Source organism: Molothrus ater, chromosome 1 (genome assembly GCF_012460135.2).
Source record: "Molothrus ater isolate BHLD 08-10-18 breed brown headed cowbird chromosome 1, BPBGC_Mater_1.1, whole genome shotgun sequence".
NCBI classification, from domain to species: domain Eukaryota; kingdom Metazoa; phylum Chordata; class Aves; order Passeriformes; family Icteridae; genus Molothrus; species Molothrus ater.
This window is the reverse complement of record NC_050478.2, coordinates 1,629,695-1,649,401: the sequence shown is the minus strand read 5'-3', so window position 1 is coordinate 1,649,401 and position 19,707 is coordinate 1,629,695.

Below are 19,707 nucleotides of genomic sequence, written 5' to 3'. Positions count from 1 at the left end.
GGTGAAATGGTAAAAATTAAAATGGTGACATGGTAAAAAAAAAAAAGGCAAAACCAAAAAAAATTGTTAAATGGTAAAAAAAAATTGTAAAAATAGAAGTAAAAATGTAAAACAATAGCAAAATGGAAAAGTAGTAAAAAATAAAAACTGGGAAAAACAAAGCCAAAAAGTTGTTAGATAGTGAAAATTTAAATAAAAAATGGTAAAATTGTAAAAATAAAAATGGTAAGAATGGTAAAAATGGTAAAAGTAAAAGCCAAAAATTCTTAAATGTTAAAACTAAAACTACAAATAAAAAGTAGCCAAAATAAAGCACCAAAATGGAAAAGTGGTGAAAATAAAAATTAGAAATGGTAAAACTAAAACTAAAAAATGTTAAATGTTAAATTTTAACACTAAAATAAAAAATGGTAGAAACAAAAATAAAAACTTGTTAGATGGTAAAAATAAAACCAAAAAATTGGGAAAATCAAATTTAAAAATGGTGAAATTGTAAAAATAAAAAAATGGTAAAAATAAAAAAGGGAAATGGTAAAAAATTTAAATGGCAACATGGTAAAAATAAAAAAAATCGTAAAAACACAAAAAGAAATTGTTGAATGGCAAAAATAAAAGTAAAAATTGTAAAATCATAAAAATTGTAAGAATGGTAAGAATGGTAAGAGTGGTAAAAGTAAAATCTAGAAAGTGTTAAATGGTAAAACTAAAACTGCAAAATAAAAATGGTCAAAATAAAACTAAAAAATGGCAAAATGCTAAAACCAAAGCTAAAAAATGGTTAAAATGAAAGTTTAAAATTGTAAAAATGAAAATTATAATAACAAAAAGGTAAATTGGTGAAAATTCCATCCATACCATTAAATCCAACTGTGCTATCCAACCTCCAACCCCAAGAATTCTGAGTTTATTTCATGTTTTGTACATTACTTTTTTATAACCCTGTCACAACAGCAGGTCCTCTAAATCCCATTTTTGTTTTTACCATTTTTATTTTTACCAATTTTTTTATTTTTTACTATTTTTCTACTTTTAAATTTTACTTTTGCAATTCTTTGGTTTTGTTTTTGCTATTTTTTAGTTTTAATTTTGCCATTGAACCATTTTTTTGTTTTAGTTTTACCATTTCACCATTTTTAACGTTTATTTTTACCACTTTCTCATTTTTGTTTTCATTGTGACTATTTTTTGTTTGTAGTTTTGCTTTGACCACTTAACAATTTTTAGTTTTTATTTTCAATTCCAGCGGTGCCAAGGTCTGACAAATCCTTGGATTTCAGCTGCAGGATGCCCAAATTTAGCCCAGTCTCATCTTTTAATTGTAATTAACTCAAAATTTCTCCCTGGGCAGCATTAGCAGGAACTGTGGCATTGCCAGTTGGATAATCCTTAAAATACTCCACAAATGGCAGAAAACCTGGGTTCAATCCCCATTTTTGCTTGTTTTGGGCAGAAATTGGGATTCCCGTCTCACACAGAGGGACCCAGGATGGGTCAGGTTGGAAGTGGAGAAGGAATTTATGACAGGAAAATATTTTAAGGGAAAAAGAAAAATCTGGGAAGCAGAAAAATATTCCTGGAGAGGAGAGCAGAGAGGTGCAGGACTCACTTTGTGGGTTCATTTTCTCATCCATGAGAGAGGGATTTTTCCTTAAATCCCAGTTTTTCCCACTGGAGCTGGCAGGAATTTTATTTCCAGCAATCCTGGTCAAGACAGGAATTTCAGCTGGATCGTTGGGAACCTTCTCACTCTCCAAAATTCCCTGAGAGGAGCAGGGATCCAGTGGGATTTGGGATCTTCTCCCAAGGAAAAAGGGACAGGATGGGAACCTCAAGTTGTTCCAGAGGAGATTAAGGTTGGATTTTGGGAACAATTCCTTCATGGAAAGGCTTTTCCAGCCCAGGGCAGTGATGGAGTCCCCACCCCTGGGAGGATTTAAAATCAGTGGGAATAAATCTCTGCCTGGTGGGACACAAAATATTTCCCATTTAGAGGCTGAATTCCCATTCCAAGGTCTGGGACCCTCCTCCAAATATTCCAGGGATCCAGGTGGATCTGCTTGAACTGGTTTCTAATTCCACCTTTGAAAGCAAAGCTGTTTTTCCCTTGTATTTTTGTTTTCCTAATCCAGGGAATGCATTTATTCCTTGGAATAAAAATGTTTAGACACAGCAAAAAGAAATGTTTTATTTCCATAACCTTTTCCAACTTTCCAGTAGGAAAATTGAACCCAAAAGAAAATTGCAATTACTCTTTTAATTTGCTTTTTGCTTTTTTTTTTATTTTATTTTATTAAAATCATCAGTTTTGGTGGTGTTTCCAAGAAATCTTTGTTACGAGGGTTTGTTCCCTAAAAAGAAGGAATAAAGGAGTGGGAATGAGATTTTTGGGATTCAAAGGCTGCCAAAATGTCCCACATTTTGGCACAATCCAGGCTTTCTTTGTTAATCACTCATAATTTCCTTGAGATGCAGATAGAGCTGATGGGGGCAGCCCAGTGCCGGCCAAAGCCAGCAAAACCAGAGGGTGCTCCGCGAATTCCAGGTCTCCAAGGGTTTGGATGGGAGCTGGGAGGGGGGAAAAGCCTCGGGAAGACGTCCCCCATGCCTGTTGGAATGAGGGATGATCCTGCTTCCCGCTGCCTGTCTTTGGTTGTGGCTCATGTTCAATATTCCAACAGCTTCCATGATTTTCATCTTCAGAGTTCTGGCGGAATTACGATGTCACAACCCAGCCTTTAATCTCCATGGAATTCTGGAATGGCTTGGATCAGAAAGGACCTTAAGGATCATCCAGCTGGCTCCGGGCAGGGACACCTCCATGGAGATCAGGTTGCTCCAAGCCCATCCAACCTCCTTCCAGTGCTGTTCCAGCAACCCACAAATAGAATTCCTCTCGTTATCCCATTGGAAAATTGGACATTCCAAGTACAAATATTTCTATAATTCCCCTCTTCAGGCAGAGTTTTCCCTAAAACCATTGGATTCTGGGCAGCAATGTTGAAGGACTTGGATCTCCCGTGGGTTTCTTAGAGCTTTGGGGTAACCTCACTGTGCTTTTCCAAGATCCGAAGGAGGTGACCAGAAAGATGGAGAGGGAATATTTCGGAGGGATGGAGGGACAGGACAAAGGGGAATGGATTCAAACATTACAGAGAGGAGGTTTGGATGGGATTTTGGGAAGGAATTCCTGGCTGTGAGGGTTGCTGAGGTGCTGAGACAGAATTCCCAGAGGAGCTGTGGCTGCTCCATCCTGGTAATGGTCCAAGGCCAGGTTTGGGCAACCTGGGATAGCGGAAGCTGTTCCTGCCCATGGAATGGGATGATTACGTTCCCTTCCATCCCAACTCATTCCATGATTCCATGACCTTGGAGCTGGACCCCCTTGCACAGGCAGGATTTTCCCGTGCCTGTGGATGAGGTGTCCCCATGTTCCCCCCACTGAGGATGGAGAACATGGCCACAAATGGATGCAAATCCTTCTGGATCCTGCAGAATGCAAACACTGGGAATGTGCGAAGCTATTCCAGAGGAGACAACACACACCCCCACCCCAAATCCCCCTTCCCAAGTGGAAATTCCTCATTATCTCCTGGTTGGGTTTGCAAATCTGGAAAAAAAAAAAAAAAAAAAACAAACAAACAAGGAATATCGGAAAGGACGAACCTCTCTGGCGTGAGGAGCAGTGCCAGGAATTCCTTCCTTCCGAGGGCAGTTGTGGATGCAAACCACCGGCAGCAGCTCGTTCCTAGCAATAACAGCTATGTCATATTTCCTGGAACGCGGGCAGCGCGGAATATCGTCGGAAAAGGAAAATAAACACGGCTTCGCTCCGTGAATCACCGGCCATAAATCCTCACCGAGGGAAAAAAAACACAACTCGCACAACTCAGGGAGCCCTCAGGCAGCGGCCGAAGGGTTTGCTGATCCCTCAGTGATGCCCCACTGGAGTTCATATCCCGCTTTTCCAAGCTGGGATAAAGCTACAGCTGGATAAAGCAGTGATAAACCACATCCTCCTCCACTTTCTGAAGTGGATGAAGTCTGACATTCAATATGGTTTTTTCTGGGTTTAAAACTCCCTTTAATGGGTCCTTTTTATCTTTCTACCTCTTTTTTTCCTCTTTTTTTTTTTCCCCTTTTATTTTTTAAGGTTGCTTGCCTTGGAAGGGAGATGGCAACTCCCCCAAAATCCCATAAAGGTGCCACTCCTGGCGGCCAAAATTTCCATTAATTTATTTTTAAAATATAAAGGATCGAATCTTAATGGGTGAAAATAAACGGAGCCCAGCAGAAGCTCTGCTGAGCTCTGTTCCCAAAGCCTCCAAACACACAGGGAGCAGCATCTCCAAATTCCTGTAGGATTTGGGGAAAAAACACGGAATCCTGGAATGGTTTGGGTTGGAAGGGATCTTAAAGATCAACTCATTCCTATCCCCAGGACAGGAACGCAACTGGATCCAAGAGAGTTGGGAATTCCACTTGAATCTCATGTTCTGCATTAGAAATAATCATGGAATTATGGAATATCCTGAGTGAGCCACAAGGATCATCCAGTGCAGCTCCTGATCCTGCACAGACACCCCAACAATCCCACCCTGAGCATCCCTGGGAGCAGTGTCCAAACATTCCTGGAGCCTGGGAATGTGCCCATCCCCAGGGGAGCCTGAGCAGTGCCCAGCACCCTCTGGAAGAGGAATCTTTTCCTAAATCCAACCTAAACCTCCCCTGGAACAGCTCCATAAATTTGGGGGAGTCTTTTGTTAATCATTTCCAAGCCTGTAAGACTCCCAAGGAGATCCTCATCCTGACGGAAGGTGGAACCTGTGCAAGGTGGGAATTTTTCTGGAGCGGCACAAGGATTATTCTAGTTGTCCAGGTTTGGCCTTGGGTTCATTCTGCTCAAGTCAGGACAAACCTGGATAATTACCCAGGGAATTACATCCCTAAAACTCTCACCTGGCGTAGACAAATAAAGAAAAAACCCTCACGACGAGGAATTTCCCGAAGAAACTTCTACCTGGAGGCATTTTTGGGGAATATCCCTGCAAGTCAGAGCTCGGTGCTGTCTTTACCCAACACCTGCGCAGCTGAACGCGGCATGGAGGGTGGAGCTGAGGAAATTCCGGGAGGCTCCACGTCCCTTTTGACATCCTACACCCTCTGAAGCCATTCCAGCAGGTCAGAGGAGTCCCGGAGGCTGGGGTGGCTCTCCAGAGGGATGTGGAGATCCCTATCTCCCTCCCTCAGAGGCACAAATTGTTCACCTGGGCACCGGCAACAATGGAGGCTTTGAGGCCATTGGTGGCCCAGGCATGGAAAAAATTCCTTCCAGGACACTTCCCTCCTTTATATCCCTGCTAATCATCGCTCTGCTGTCAGCGGGGAGCGTTATCAGCCTTCAGCCAGGCATCAAACAGAGACAGAGGGATCCCTAATCCTGCCCTGCCCTTCCCAGAGACATGAAAGGGAAAGAGAAAAACCCTGGGAAAGGCCAGCGCAGGAATTTGGGAGCCGGGAATCGGGGATGGGCAGGTGTTGCCTCTCTTTGCCTGCTGCCCCTCAGTTTTGCTCTTCTCCCCATTATTTATTTCTTGATTAACAAATTCCGTTCTGCCCCAGAGTTTTGGGAAAATGTTCCATCAAAACTGGCTCCCAACGGGAAATCGGGGGTTGGGATCCTGGGGTTTTGAGTTGGGAATGCACCTGCTTCCTGTAAGAGGGAAAATAATAATTAAAAACATCTATTTTTAACTAATAATAAGAGACATACACAATGGGAATGTTTTTATGGGATCATGGAATTGTTTGGGGTGGAAGGGACCTTCAAGATCATCTCGTTCCATGGGCAGGGACACATTCCACTATCCCAGGTTGCTCCAAGCCCCAGCCAACCTGGCTTTTGTTCTGGATCTTGATTGATCCAAATTCAAATTGATTGATCCAGATCGATCCAGATCCTGATTCCAGGTTGATCCAAAATTCCAACCTTCCTTTACCTCTCCCTGCTCCAAGTGGAAGGTTGGATTAGAGATGTCCCAGGAAAAATCCCAGCCAGCACATCCATATTCCTGGTGTTTATCAGCTGGAAAGGTGATAAACTCTGAGGTGATAAGGTGAAAAGGTGATAAACTCTGTTTTCCAGCTGATAAACACTCTGGTGTTTATAGGCTGGAAAGGAAACTTGGGACACCCTGGGATAAATCCCCATTCCTTGTGTTCCATTATTTAATATTTAATCACTCGATATTTCACCAAGGCAAAATCAATTGGAAATATCGCTTTGCTTTTTGTTCTCCTCCTCTGATCCCTGCTCCTCTTTTCCCGTTATAGTCCAAACCAGATCCACAAAAAAAAAAAAAAAAAAAAAAACACAAAAAAGGACCAAAAAACTCTCCCAAAAAAAATTCCTCAAAATGTTTCATTGTTTTTGTACAAATCATCACTCGTGGGACAAATCAGAGTCTGCAGATTGCTTTAAAAATAGGAAAGGAGGTTAAAAATAAAGGTTCTTCCAAACATGGACATTTTAATGGATGAAATTGAATATGAATCTGATAATTAATATTTTCAGTAACTTGGTGAACTTTTGCAGCAGAATCACCCCCAGGATTTATGAAGACAAAGATCCAGGAGTTATATCTGATATTCCAGTTGGTTTTCCATGCCATTGGAAGTGAAGCTCTGGAGCCCAGCTGGAAGTGAGCTGAAGATTTTCCTCTGCTCAAAAACCTAATTTTTAAATAATTTTAAACTAAATTAAAATTTGAATTTAATTTAAATTAGGCCTAATTTAATTTAAAGCCTTATTTTTAATTCATTTTAAACTAAGCTTAGAAATAAAGCCACGTGAACAGAATTCCAGGGTGGCTTGGGCTGGAAAAGACTTCAAGATCATCCTGTTCCATAGGCAGGGACACATTCGACTGAAACCAGTATTTATTAAACCTCACCTGCCAGGTTCTCAGCTTCTTTGATTCCCTTTTTGCATGGAAAAATCCCAAAGTGTGGAATCCCTTGCTGGATTGTGTGCAGGGGAAACATTTGAAGGGAATGAGATTGGGGAAGCGGAGCTGGAAGTGGGGCTGGACCAGCTCCTGATTGGCCCCCGTCACACCTCGGTGTTACACAACAAAAACCCCACTGTTCCACACCCCCCGCTATTCCTTGGCTTCCCACTGCTTGTGTTCCACGGGATTCGTTCCAAGAGTGGAGGTGGTGGTGTCAGGAGGTGGAACTGCTCTGGCTTTCAGGAGCAGAGCTCTCAGTGGGTGATTTACAGCTGTGTAACTGAGCTCCAGATTTCAGGAATGTTTTTTAAAAGGAAGCCGAGGATGTGGGATCAGATTTGGGATGTGCAGCGGATGAGGAGCAGAACCCCAAAATTCTGATCAGAAGTCCCAAAAGAGTTCACCAGGAAGGAGTCTCCTATCCTGGATCACGGGTGGGTATTCCCAGTGAGCTTCCAGGACGATCCCAGTGGATGGACACTGCTGTAACTTCCCCATCCCAGAGATCCATGGACCGAAGGGATTTTCCCTGAGAAAATCATATCCCAGGAATGCTGTGAGGTCAGATGGTGACAGCTGGTTCATCCCATGGTTCCATGATCTTCAGAGGTGGATTTGGGAATGCTCATCTCCAGGAGGTCTCATTCTCCATTCAGCACAGGGAAAGATCAACAATTTATCCTAGAGTCCCAGAATCCCAGAATTCCAGAACGGTTTTGGTTGGAAGGGACCTTAAAGATCATCTTATCCCAGTCCATTAGCAGGGATTTTACAATCCCAAGTTGCTCCAACCTGGCCTTGGACACTTCCAGGGATTGCAGGAACTAAATGACCCCTGAATCCCTTCTAACACAACCCATTCCATGATTCCATGATTCCATGATTCCTTGATAACCCCCCTAAAATCCTCCCTAAAACAAGAGGATCACAAGGGAAAAGTAAAAGAATCTCCAGGAAAAGCTGATTTACTGTGGGGAGGGAACGAATCCAGCTTATCCCTGATTTCCCTGACACTTTGCACTGGATTTATTGGACATTTTAAGCGGGTCCTCTGGGCTCCTTCCGCACTCCAAGGAGTCAAAAAGAAAACCCTGGAATTTTGATGATCCTCAAATATTTCAGGCAAGTTCCCATGTCCCTTGGCTCTGGTTTTCCATGGATATCTGAGATGGAACCCTCAGCAGCATGGACCCCACTCCATTTTCCCATCAAAAATCCTCATTTTCTCACCCATTTTGGCAGAATTTGGCTTCATTAAGGAGTTCAAGACCCCGAGACGAGAGATTTAACAGCAAAATAGAATCCAGACACGATGGGTTGCCCCCAATGATTCTGCTCCTTCCTGCTCCAGAAGGTTTTCCAGAGTTCCTAAGGAATGACAGGGTATTTATTAGCTTGGCTTCTGTGGAGGCAGCTGCTAAATGGCATCACTCTTCCCAATCCCAAGCTGAACCATTTGTTGTAGTCACAGAGAAAAAAAAAAAAAAAAAAAGGGGAATATTTCTGTTTATTCAGAACTGATCAGCATAAAAATTGTGGGATCGAGGAGAGGGTTCTTTGTCATCCCAAAAAGTCCAGTGTCATTTCCTTTATTTCTTTGTCTGTGATGAGAATGGATCTGGTGAGAACCCAAGGAATAAAGAGTGGTTTTCCTGAGCTCCTCTCACTTTGGAGGGAAAGTGGGAAAAGGAAAATGGGTTTATTTGTAATATTTGGGCAGAGAATTCCAACATTCAAGGTTTTTTGTTGGAGAGAAATTAATTGGAAAACACAGCCAAAACATTTCATCCCATAAAAACATATTTTTTAACTTGTAGTTGTCAAAATTAAATAAATTTGAGAAAAAATCAATATTTTCAGGGTAGAAAATGAAAATCTTTCAACAAACTCTCCCAAAAATTGTCCCTGAAACAAAGGATGTTTTCCAAAGTCTTAGATCCATGCCCTCCCCATGAGATCATGTTTCCCTCAGGAATGAGCCCGACTGGAAAAGCAAACAGCAGCAACCAAAGGGTTGGGAATGGCGTTGGAGCAGCAGCAGGAGCTGATCTGTGGGATTTGGGAGCGATTCTGGATGGCCTCAGTGGTTCCCACACCTACATAAGCCAGTGGGATCCATGGATCCGGCTCTTCCTTCTGGCTCTCCCACACGTTTGTGGTGGGATTTTGGATGGATTCCCATCCACAACAAACCTTTCCCCACTCTCTCCATCCTTTGAGAGTTGCTCCCGTTCTCCCGCTGGGAAATTTTACAGATTCCTGAGGGTGAGGAGAACAACCGGACACAACCAGTGCTCCATGAGGATCTGCATCCATATTTTTTCATTATTTTTCATTTTGTTTTCATTAAACCCACATCTTCTCAAATGTCCGAAGTCATCCCTGCAGCTCAAGGCAGGAATGTGCCATGAATAAGTCAGCAAGGCAGGTTATCCTTGAAAATAGATCTTTATCCCAGTTTTCCACTGGATTTCATGAGATATCTCCCAGGGTAGAGTCCATAGGAGAAAAAAAAAAAAAACAATAATCCAGCTTATTATCCAAAAGTGAGGGAAACGACTCACAACTGCAGCACATCCTTCTGTCCCAAGGAATGTTTGTCCTGGAAAACAGATCCAGATTGGAAATATCCAAGTGAAGGCGCAGGAAAGAGAGCTGACACCTCTTCCCTCCAGAGCCTTGGAATTATCCTGGGGTTTATCCCTGGGATATAAATGCTAAAAATCCACACACACACATCCTTGAGCAGTCACGGGCGTGAGAAGATGGACCAGGAGATCACAGAACCACAGGATCACGGGATCATCTCAGTTGGAAAACATCTCCAGGATCTTGGAGTCCAAACTCCAACAGGACAGATGAGAGCATGGAGAAAGTGGCTGAGAACTTTGAGGAGATCACAGAATTGTAGGATCAGAGGATCATTTCAGCTGGAAAAGACTTCCAGGATCATGGAGGCCCTGTCTGTGATGAAGATGGCTGAGAACAAGGGAAAGGTGTATGAGAACATGGAGATCACAGGATCAAAGGATCGTTTTAGTTGGAAAAGAGCTCCATGAATCCCACCTGTGACAAAGATGCCCGAGAACATGGAAAAGGTGGGTGAGAACATGGAGGAGATCCCAGAACCACAGAATCGTTTCAATTGGAAAAGACCTCCAGGATCTTGGAGTCCAAAACTCTGACAGGACAGAGGAGAACATGGAGAAGGTGGATGAGAACTTTGAGGAGATCACAGAATCACAGGATCACTTCAGTTGGAAAAGATGTCCAAGATCATGGAATCCAACCTGTGACAGAAGATGGATGAGAACGTGGAGAAAGTGGCTAGAGAAATTTGAGGAAATCACAGAATCATTTTGGTTAGAAAAGATCTCCAGGATCATGGAGTCCAACCCGTGACCAAAGATGGCTGAGAACATGGAAAAAGTGGATGAGAACATGGAGATCACAGAATCACAGGATCAAAGGATCATTTTAGTTGGAAAAGAGCTCCATGAAGTCCCATCTGTGACGAAGATGCCTGAGAACATGGAAAAGGTGGATGAGAACATGAGGAGATCCCAGAACCACAGAATCGTTTCAGTTGGAAAAGACCTCCGGGATCCTGGAGTCCAAACTCTGACAGGACAGATGAGAACATGGAGAAGGTGGATGAGAACTTTGAGGAGATCACAGAATCACAGGATCACTTCAGTTGGAAAATACGTCCAAGATCATGGAATCCAACCTGTGACCGAAGATGGATGAGAACATGGAGAAGGCAGCTGAGAACATGGAGGAGGTGGCTGGGAACATGGAAAAATCGGCTCTTCTGCTGCCAAACCCAGTCTTGGTGTCACTCCTACACCTCAAGACCATGGAGATGCCTTTCCAGAACATTCCCCCAGGCAGGGCCATTTTCCAGCCAGGAAATTCAACTCCCAGCACTGCCAGTTTGAGTGAGCTCCTCCAAAGCCACCCAGGCGTCCCTACTCCAAATGCCAGAGGAATTTGGACACCAGCTCCAGGAAAAGTCACTCCGGGATCCCTGCTCTTCAGTGGACTGGGAAGGAGCTATCCCAGGAGCTGGGACAGATCCCACTGGCTGTGGATCTGCCTGGAGCTAAAGGGAAGTGTCTGCTGCCTTTGGGAAGGGCCTAATCCTGAAATTCCTGTCAGAGGCCTCATTCCCTGTGTGCTTGGGGCCTGTCAGAGAATCGGGGAGTACAGCTGCTCTGAGAGCTCCGATGAGGGGAGAGAGAATGATGCATCTGACTCCGTGGATATCAGAAGGATAATTAATTACTTTATTATACTATGTTATTCTATACATCTAAAACTGGATCTGCCAAGCGCTCAACCCTGCGCACCCTGCACAGAATCTCGTGGCTGTCACTGACAGTCCCAACTCACACACACACAGACCTGGGCCTGACAGGCCAAGGAACCCAAACACCCAAATCACTGCGGGTGAACAATCTCCACATTGCATTCTGCTTTGGCACAAACGCAGGCACAGCAAATGAGATAAGAATTGTGTTTCCTTTCTCTGAGGTTCGGAGAAGGTGAAAGCCAGAAATATTCTTGGGAAGAATTGTGCCTTGCTTTTCTCTGTGAAGAGAAATGTGGGGCTGCAATGGAATATCCTGAGTGGGAAGGGACCCGCAAGGATCATCCAGAACACAGACACAACAATCCCACCCTGTGCATCCCTGGCCGTGCTATCCAAATGCTCCTGGAGCAGCATTGGGAATGTGCCCCGGGGAACCTGGGCAGTGCCCAGCACCCTCTGGGGGAAGAACCTTTCCCTAAGCCTGGAGCTAAAGGGAAGTGTCTGTTGTCTTTGGGAAGGGCCTAATCCTGAAATTCCTGTCAGAGGCCTCATTCCCGTGTGCTTGGGGTCTGTCAGAGAATCATGGAATATCCTGAGCGGGAAGGGACCCACAAGGATCCTCCAGAACACAGACACGCCAACATTCCCACCCTGTGCATCCCATTTATCCAAATGCTCCTGGAGCAGCCTTGGGAATCTGCCCATTCCCTGGGGAACCTGGGAATTTCTGGAGTGCCCAGCACCCTCTGGGGGAAGAACCTTCCCCTAAAACCCAACCTAAATCTGGCACAGTTTGGTAACAAGATGTGGGACCTCGATCTTGGCTGGTCCTTGAACAGCATCTGCATCTGGCTTGGATGCATGGATTGGCTCCAAGGAGTTTTGATGCCATTCCTGCAGGACGGGTGCTGGGGTGTTCATGGACTGTTGGAGCTGCTGCTCCCCAGGCTTGGCTCTTCCAGGGACAGCTGGCTCCTGGAATGTTGTCACCAGGCCATGGAGCCAGCAGGGCTCAGCTGAGGGAGGTTTGCCACCACCTGGTGAAGGAACCTCACCTCATCCTTCCTTTGTTCTCTGCAGGGAGTGACAGCTTGGAGATTCCCTTCTCCCTGACAATTCCAGACACTGGGAAAGACTCGAAGGAAAATCAGAAAACTCAGAGGGAGCCCAAAGGAAGAGCCAGCCACGTTCTTCCCACTCGATGTGTGAACCTCAACAAATCCACCTTGGATAATCATTCCATTTGCTCCCGCACCCAGCACACCCCAATTCCAAGCCTTTCCCAGCGGCAGGAATGTGCTGTGATCCTCTTTAGGACCAATCAGGGACGGAAACAAAGCTGAAATCCCATTTTCCAAGGGATGGGGACCTACCTTTTGAAAATTCCCAAGGTCAGCCGGACAGCCAGAGTCGAGGATAAGGAGGTGGAACCCAGAGGGAAAGAGGGAATTCCTGCAGGAGTGAACTCACGGGCTGTAAAGCAGCAAGTGCTTAAGGCCAGACCCCATAAATCCCCTAAATGAGATGCTGGTGACATTATAGACCCGGCCTGTTGGTTTTTCCAGCTGAGCTGCAGACCACAGCAAGTGATTTATATTCCAGGAGTTGGGATGGGGGGAAAGCGAGAGCAGGAGGAGGGAAGGGGAAAAGGGGAGTGACTGGTGGTGGTTAAATTCCTAATTGATTCTTTTCTTCAGAAGGAGGAGAAAAAGGAAAGAGTGACTTGGGTCTTGGTGCCGGAAGTGAAAATTGCAAACTGGGGATGAGAGGGGGAAAAAAGAGCTACAAATCCTCTTTTCCAAGCTGCATCCAAAGGGGAGAGAGGCACCAGCTCCTGTGGGAGGGGTAGAGCACAAACTGGGAAGGAGAATGGAAAGAGAATGGGAATATGTGTGAAAGGCTGGGAAATTTGGGATTCTTCAACCTGGAGAGAGCTCCAGGAGAGCTGGAGAGGGACTGGGGACAAGGCACGGAGGGACAGGAGCCAGGGAATGGCTCCCAGTGCCAGAGGGCAGGGATGGATGGGAGATTGGCAATTGGGAATTCCTGGCTGGGCTGGAATTGCCAGAGCAGCTGTGGCTGCCCCTGGATCCCTGGACAGTGCCCAGGGCCAGGCTGGACACTGGGACTGGAGCAGCCTGGGACAGTGGGAGGTGTCCCTGCCATGGCAGGGGTGGGATGGGATGAGCTTGAAGGTCCCTTCCAATTCCTCCTCCTTATCCCAAAACCTGGGAACAGTGGTGGGTATGGAGAAGATTCTGGAAGGGGAAAAAAAACCCTTGGGTTAAACTTGACCAGAAAACCGAACTCTTTACAAAAAGCAACGGTTTGAGAAGAACTCCAGAAATTCATCTGAGCACTTTCTCCGGGATTTGATGGACAACAAAGGATTCGATGATCTTGGAGTCTTTTCCAACCTTAGGATTTGATTTTAGGATCAATGGGCTCATTCCTAAATCATTCCATTTTAGGATGGATGGGATTCTACTCATCCTGAGGCCACACTGACAGGGAAGAAAACAGATTATTAGGAAAATGTAGATGTCTGTATTTAATCCGATCCCTTTCATGCTGGAATTCTGATCCATTTCATGCTGGAATTCTGATCCTGACAGTTGCAAAGAGGGAAAATATATTTAGGAATATTATGGAAAATATATTTAGGAATATTATGGAAAATATACTCAGGAATATTATGGAAAATATATTTGGGAATATTATGGAAAAACATCCTTAGGAATATTCTGAACTGTATTTATTTATATCCTCTGATGCACACAGAGAAATGGAACATGAAAATGGCCAAACCAGAGCCAAAAATCACTGAGATTTCCTCATGGAATTCCCAGAAACTTCCATAAATTTTTTTGAAATCCAAGGAATTGTCCTTGTGACTGAAATTTGCCTGGATGACAAGGAAGAACAAACAGAATTTGAAAGGTGGGGTTTTCCTTGACAGAGGAAAGGGAACAGCATTGAAAGGAAAGGAAATATTTCCCTCCTGGCTGTTTGTAAATATCCCAAGGGAACATTTTGCCCTGATTTGAAGGATTCTGACGAGCTGGGGTCGGGTTTTCCAGCGATACCAATCCATACATGGAATTAGGTGGGATCCTGCTCCGGGAACACCTCCAGGTGGAAATCTGGGCTGTATCCTGTGCCCAATCCAGACTCAATGGATTTTGTAGATCCAGGAAGAAGCACTGGCTTTTATGAGGTGAAATATTTAATCCCAGGGCTTCAAACAGGAAATATCATTTTAAAAATGGCTTTTAATTGTTATTTGTCCAATGATTTACAGCTCATTTCACCAGGAAAAAGTTTATCCCTGCTGTCACCAACTGAAATATTCCTTGGATGTCACCAGGGTCCCCATTTTCCTCTTTTCCCTCCTTTGTTCCTTACCTTGGATCTTCTCTTTAGGTTCTTCTTTTAGGATCTTCCCCCTCACTGCAGCAATCCAAGGATTTCCACATCGATTCCATGCCCGCTTTTCCAATCATTCCACCCACCAGGGTGGCTTTCCAGGGATTACAAGCTCAAATTTGGATGAGACACCAGTGGAAAAGAGGAGAGATGGAATTACAGAGTGAAGGTTCCAGGCTCTTCCCCAAATTTTGGGAATCACCCCAGGATCGGCTTTTAAAGTTGATCCCAGCATTCACAGGCTGTAAAAGTATAAATCCAGAGGGATGGATCCCTATGGGATTTGGGACAGAAACCCAGGAATGGGATAGGGAAAAGAGCTGCTAGAGCAGGTGGAAGGTCCCGGTGTTTTTACAGCTGGAGAACCAGGATGCTCCCACTTTTCCCCGGCTTCGAGGCAGAATTCAGATTTAATAATTCCACAACTGCTCTGGAGGGCCCACAGCTCCAGGAGATTCTCCCAAGATCCATCTTTGCTGCCAGAGTTGGACTTTTCCAGAACTTCAGAGCAGGGAAAAGGATTTTCCTGGTACAGCACCCGAGAGGAGATTTAGGGGGAGAAGTGGGAACGTTGAGCGCTTTTCTGAGCACAATATTCCCATCTCACCCCCACTTCTCATTCCAAGGCAGTGCTAATTCCCACATTCTGGAATTCCTGAGCACAATATTCCCATCTCATCCCCCTGTTTGCTCCAAGGCAGAGCTAATTCCCACATTTTATGATTCCTGAGTGCAATATTCCCATCTCATCCCCTGCTCACGCCAAGGCAGAGCTAATTCCCAAATCCCGGGATTTCTGAGCACAATATTCCCATCTCACCCCCACTTCTCATTCCAAGGTAGTGCTAATTCCCACGTTCTGGAATTCCTGAGGACAGTATTCCCATCTCATACCCCTGTTTGCTCCAAGGCAGAGTTAATTCCCACATTCTGGAATTCCTGAGCACAACATTCCCGTCTCATCCCCTGCTCATGCCAAGGCTGATTCCCACATCCTGGGATTTCTGAACACAATGTTCCCACCTTGTACCCCTACTCGCTCCAAGGCTGATTCCCATATTCTGGGATTTCCAAGCACAATTCCCATCTCATCCCCCTGTTTCCCTCCAAGGTTAATTCCCAGGAATTTGAGGTCAGCTGAGTTCCCACTTGCACTGAGCTCGGCTTCACCTGAGGCTGCAGCTGCTCCTGCTATTCCCAGATTTTACCCATCCAGGCACTGTGTTTCCCTTCGGAAGAGTTAGGTAATTCCCCACAAATCCTTGGGAAAGACTGACCCCTTCTGGGAAACCAACCCACAGCTGCTCAGGGAATCTGGAAACTGCTTCTGTGCCCTGGGATTTCCCCAGGAATTTTGGGCAGCAAAGCCTCTGCATTGGCCATGAAACCTTCCCAAGGAATTTTCTGGAGATGTTTCCCTAAGGATGCTTTTTCCTGCTGGCTTCCACCAGTTGATTTCATATTCTCCCTCACATTCCCGGATTTTTAAGCTCAGTGATGTCCCCTCAAATTATCCAATTCTGCATCACCCTTCAGCCTCTCCCTCCTGCTTCTTCCCTAACATTCCAACCCTTTTTCCTAGTGTTATTTGGCATAATCCCACATGTCCCATGGGATTTCCCCCATGTTCCCGTCTCCAGGGCAGCCAGATCTGGGATAGAGCTGGGGGATGGTGTGGGATTTGTGTGGGATCAGGTCCTTGGCCACACCAGTGACTGGGAATTGTCCTTTCCACCCCCTTTGGAGATGATCTCATAGCTCAGGCTGAGCAGGAGCAGGATTTAGAGTTCATATCCAGCTCCAGGATTATTGGGCAGATATTTAGGGATATTAAAATCCACTGGTGAATTCCTGGCCTTGGGAGTTGTCCTGCGAAGGATTCCCAAGCAGGGATTTTAGGAAAGACTCAGATTCTTTGTGGATTTTCCTTTGCAGGATTGACCACCAAAATCAAAGAATTTTAGGATAATTTAGTTTGAAAAAGACCCTTCAAATCCTCAACTCAACATTCCCAAGGGCCTGAAGGATGTTTGGGAATCAAAGTGTCCCCCTGACCCTCCAGAACCTCCAGATTTTTGCTCTCCAATACAATGAGGAGAAAATCCCGAGTGCTGCATAAATTCCCAGACATGACTTGAAATGATTTCACACCTCATGGATTTTAAGCGCCCAGATTTGATGTTCCATTGTCCCTTTTGGACACAGACTCTGCAGGGGGACAAATGTCTGCTCTGGGAATGTGCTCCCTCTCCAACTGGGAGAGGAGCAGTGCCAGCTCTTCCAGACATTATGGAAAAATCCATGACCTCCGAAGGCTTCTCCCAGGCTGCTCGTGGATGAAGATTCCCTCAATCCTAAAGCCTTTCAGTCCGCTCGTATTTAGTGATGGAGTGGCTCTTTTTGCTGGACAGGGAAAATCCCATTCCTCGAATGCTGTGGCATTCCTGTGGTGGTGCTCTCCATGCCCTGCTTCCATAGGGTGTGGAAATGCTTTTCCCTCTCTCAGGGTTTCATTTCCCCACCGTTCCATTTGCGGTGTCCTTGCCGCGGGTCAAGCGCGAGTGGTGTGTCCAGAATATTCCCTGACTCAGGCATTTCACTCCTTGTCCTAGAATCACCAAATCCCAGGTCGGTTTGGGTTGGAAGGGACCCTAAGGATCATCTCATTCCAACCCTGACACCTTCCACTGTCCCAGGCTGCTCCAAGCCTCGTCCAGCCTGGCCTTGGACACTTCCAGGGGTATCCAGGGGCAGCCACAGCTTTTCCAGAGCCTCACGAGGAGGAATTTCCCCCGAACTTCCAATCTAAATCTTTTAATTTAAAACCATTCCCATTTTTCCTATCACCACCTGCCCGTGTAAAAAAAATCCCTCTCCCTGTTTTTTACAAGCCTCCTTTAAGCACTTCCTTAAGACCACAAATCTCCCTGGAGACTCCTAATTCCATCTGTTCCCTCCAGCTCTCAAATCCACTGAGATCCTTAAATCCAACTGGAATTTTTGTCCCAGCGAGGAATTATCACCCACTGGAATCAAAAATCAAAGGGGCGGGGGGGGGGCTTTGCAGTGGATCCAAGGGGAATAGGAGGAGGGGGAACTGGCCAGGATCATCTCCGTGATCCCTCCAGGGGCACTGGGAATTCCAGTGGCATTGGACCAAGCCCCTCAGAGGCTGCAGGTGATGGGATGGGATAAATGGAATGCAATTTTTCCCTGTATGGAAAACAAACCTCCATGAAAAGCTGCTTTTTCCACATTATTGATATGAAACTCCCAGAAGTTAATTAAAACCAAAGGTAATTAAAGCCAGATGCAAGAAAGGATTTTTGTTCCCAAGACTCCCTGCATGACTCCCAGTGAGTCCAGGTGACTGGGAACAATCCCAAAGATTTTCTGGGATCATTAGTGGGGCTGGAGGGCCACAGCCATAAACTGGGAGCAGGTTCTGATGAGGAGCACAGCCCTTAACACCTCTGGAAGGCAATGGGAGCTGTAAACCTCTGTATTCCCGGGAATGCCAGGGGGATCCAGCCAGCATCCCTTCAATCCATGACATCAAGGGAAGAGGAGGGGGATCCATCCCATCCTGGAAGACCCGAGCCTCATGAAATGGGAATTCTGTGCAGGAATGAGAGAGCTGAAAAGTCAGATTCCGGTGTGAAGAATAGTAGTGGGAACCTTGAGGGATGGCACAGCATTCCAGGGATTTGCACCTCCCAGAGCAGAGCCTGGAATTTCCTGTCTCCAATGCCTGAACTTGTCCACAGCTGTCTCCTTTCCTTTCTGGACATTCCGAGTGCTCCAGAGAGGAGATGGGATGTCCATAGGGAGCCACGGTACTGGGCCGGCCTGCGGTGATCCAGGTGTCAAATCCAAGGCTGGAATGACCTCTCCAAGCAGCGATTCCCTTCCAGGTATGTGAAGATCCAGGTGTCAAATCCATGTCTGGAATGACTTCCATGAGCAATAATTCCCTTCCACGTCTTGGCCATCCAGGTAGGAAATCCTTGGCCAAGATGGTCTCCGTGTGCAGTGATTCCCATTCCCAGGTCTGTGGTGATCCAGGCAGGAAATCCCCAGGTGTGAAATCCATGTCTGGAATGACCTCCACGTGCAGTGATTCCCATTCCAGATCTGTGGTGGTCCAGGCAGGAAATCCAAGGCTGGAATGACTTCTCCATGCGGTGATCTCCTTCCAGGTCTGTGTGATCCAGGTAGGAAATCTTTGGCTGAGATGGTCTCCATGTGCAACGATTCCAGGTCTGTGGTGATCCAGGCAGGAAATCCATGTCTGGAATGACCTCCATGAGCAATGTTCCCCTTCCAGGTCTTGACCATCCAGGTAGGAAATCCTTGGCTGGGATGTGCAATGATTCCCATTCCAGGTCTGTGGTGATCCAGGTGGGAAATCCAAGGCTGGAATAATCTCCATGTGCAGTGATTCCCATTCCAGGTTTGTGCTGACCCAGGCAGGAAATCCATGTCTGGAATGACTTCCATGAGCAATGATCCCCTTCTAGGTCTTGACCATCCAGGTAGGAAATCCTTGGCTGGGATGTGCAATGATTCCCATTCCAGGTCTGTGGTGATCCAGGTGGGAAATCCATGTCTGGAATGACCTCCATGTGCAGTGATTCCCATTCCAGGTCTGTGGTGATCCAGCCTCAACCTCCCTGACTTCTAATTAGGGCTGCTCCTCTTCTCTGGGAGGGGGTGGATCATGAATATTAATTAAAATACGGTTAGTTTTCCCGAATATAAATTAAAGTTTCCCTAAGTTAAATTGCTCAGGGATGAAAAGCAGGAAGCAACCAGGAGTCAGGAATTGTTCATGGACCCTTTCCACTCTCTCTCCGAGCTATTTTGGCTTAAATCTATTTTAATTCTTGAAAATCCTGCTTTAGGCATTTCTGCAGTTATTTAAAAGCTCATTTCAGCCCAAATTAATTAGGTTAATTT